Source organism: Octopus bimaculoides, chromosome 5 (assembly GCF_046866305.1).
Source record: "Octopus bimaculoides isolate indiv1 chromosome 5, ASM4686630v1, whole genome shotgun sequence".
NCBI classification, from domain to species: Eukaryota; Metazoa; Mollusca; class Cephalopoda; order Octopoda; family Octopodidae; genus Octopus; species Octopus bimaculoides.
The window spans coordinates 50,153,656-50,156,146 of NC_142932.1; the positions used below are offsets into that span (position 1 = coordinate 50,153,656).

Genomic DNA, 2,491 nt, shown 5'->3' on the forward strand with positions numbered 1-2,491 from the left:
TAGATAGATAGATAGATAGATAGATAGATAGATAGATACTGTTCGATTAGTATCTGTTAGATAGATACTAATCGATAGATAGATACTGTTCGATAAAGACAGATTAGATAGATAGATAGATAGATTTCTTTATTAGCCACACAGGGCTCAACATAGATGGGACAAATACAATGTAGAGTTTTTCTTTTCGAGGGGACGAGAAAAAATGGGGATAACGATCAAAAGGTATCGAAAAACGTTTGGGGTATGTAAAAAAGAAAAAAAAAAAAATCCCAAGAAATGGGGAGGTTATCCGTGGAAAGAAAAACCTACGAAAAGACCACGGTAACCTCGGGCATTAATGTCACTAATTGAAAAAATTTATTTACGAAATTAACGCAAGTAACGCTCTGCTTAAAAATAATAGAGACAGAGAGTTACTTACCGTTCGAAAGTTCGGTTGTTTTTTCCTTTGAATGTTCGTTAAGGAGGCTGCTGTAAAGTTTTTTAGCTAAATATTTTTGGCATCCCCTACCGCATTGGGGTAGAGGGATTTTAAAGTGTGGTGTAATGTTGGCGTGGTATGGTAAATTTTTATATGATTAGGTGGCGTCGTGTATGGGTGGTTGTTTGTTTTGATGTTGTTTTTTTGTTATGTTTGTTTTTGTATTTATGTAGTTCATTAATTCTGTGTTTGTAGTTTCTATTGCTGTGAGCATGTTTTCTGTATGTGTTCTTGTGGTGTTGATGTTGTTTGTGGTATGTTTGGAGACGATGGTTTCGGGAGATGTATATCTCCCTGCTTTGTTGGTGTTTGCATTTGGTTTGGTTCTTTTTTTACTCCTTTTCCTCCGCCCTTTTCGGGCTATTTGCCACTCACTACTGCTACTTTCGTCCTCGGACGTGTCTTCTGAGGAATCGGAAGGGGGTAAGGGCATGTCGTGTGCTTGTGTGTTTGTTTGTTGAAGTGGGTGTGTTGTTGATGGTTGTTGATTATCTGCTTGTGGTGTATGTGATGTGGGAGAAGGGGAATTAGTTTTTGTATTGTCTTTTGCTTTTACAGTTTCCTTAGTTCTTGTAGTTGTTGTTTGTGTTTTTTCGGGTACATTTGTTGGTGTAGGCGGGTTTGGTTTGTGAGATTCTTCTGTCTTGCTCCTTTTGCTCGTTCTTTGTGTTGGTGGTGGTGTGGGTAGTAGGGGTTCTTTTTTGGCTGCTTTTCCTTCTTGTTTTTTGTTTTCTGTTGCTGTTGGGCAATCTTTTTTGAGGTGCCCTTCGATGCCACACAGGTAGCATCGTGGCCTTCTACCTTCTACTACAACGTAGAGGGTGTGGCCGTCTGGCAGCTCAATTTGAGTTGGAATTTCTTTTGATTCTTCCTGTATAATTTGTAACAGGACATCAAATTTTTTTCCATTCCAGTCTTCTTGCTTTAATGCAGGAGTTTCTAGAATGTTTATATTTCCTTCCATGTGATAACAAATAGTTGATAACAGCCATTGTGGTTCCACTTCTGGAGGGACATTTTTTATCGATACTTTGGTTACCCTTTGTCCAAGGTACGTGGGCACCAATATTATATTTTCGGAACGAAGAGTCAGCGTGGATAACTCTTTCGCTTTCTCTTCGCTGTCAAATCTAACTTGCACGCTGGCGAAACTGTTCTCCCAATTTATGTAGTTTTTGTGGGCTAATATGGGATACAAACATTGTTCAATAATTTCTGTTGCTGGTTGCTCTGGTTTTCTTGTTTTTGAGTTCAAAATTTTGTATGTGATAGTTTGTTTTTGTACATCACGAATGATTTTTTGAGGTATTTTAAATTTTAGTTTTGGTCCTTGTTGGCTTAATAGCTTTTTTGTTTCTTGAATTTCTTTTGTTGTGAAGTGCAAAATTGTTATTTTTTGTCTGAGTGCATCAGCAAACTTTGTTGTTTTGTTGTTGTCGTCGCTGGTGGTGGTGGTGTCGGTAGCTGTGGAGACTGCTGTAGTAGGAGAGACTTTGGTCGTGGTTGGTTTTGATGCACTGTTGTTGCTGTTGTTGTTGTTGTTGTTGCTGCTGCTGCTGTTGCCGGTGGTGATCGTAGCAGGCATAGTTTTCATATTGGTGGTAGTGGTGAGAGGGCTGTCAATATGTGTGGTTGCTGTTTTGATGACGTTCTTAGAAATTTCTTTTTGCGTGCGCGTGCAGTTTTCATTCTTTTTTCTCTAGCGTCCCAAGGCTAGGGAAGTGATGTTCGAAGAACGGACTGGAACAGCGTTCCAAGAGAAAAAATTTATATTTTGACGGGGCTGGAACTGCCCCTAGGGGCCAATTCCTCCCTTCGAAAAATTACACAAATGAAGCTTGGGTGCTTCGCACAGATTATATGAAAAACTTTTAAACAAATGTGGGCAATATAAGGTAAAAAAAAAACGTTTACCTCTGCAGCCGATGTGACAGCACGTCCGTCAGAAGCGATAGATAGATAGATAGATAGATAGATAGATAGATAGATAGATACTGTTCGATTCTG

The 2,491-nt window shown here is 39.1% G+C and overlaps 1 protein-coding gene across 2 annotated transcripts in view; it reads right to left on the reverse strand.

Annotated features, from left to right (window-relative positions):
- Nucleotides 1-257: 257 nt before the first annotated feature.
- The window catches only part of LOC106883247 (S-crystallin SL11-like), a 26,171-nt gene continuing 23,937 nt past the window's right edge, over nucleotides 258-2,491 (reverse strand). Inside the window, exon 5 of one of the 2 annotated variants that reach the window (XM_014934214.3) lies at nucleotides 258-2,491. This exon is cut by the window's right edge and continues 176 nt beyond it. The gene's annotated coding sequence lies outside the window, so the exon portion shown is untranslated. The other variant, XM_052967802.2, reaches the window with a different exon arrangement.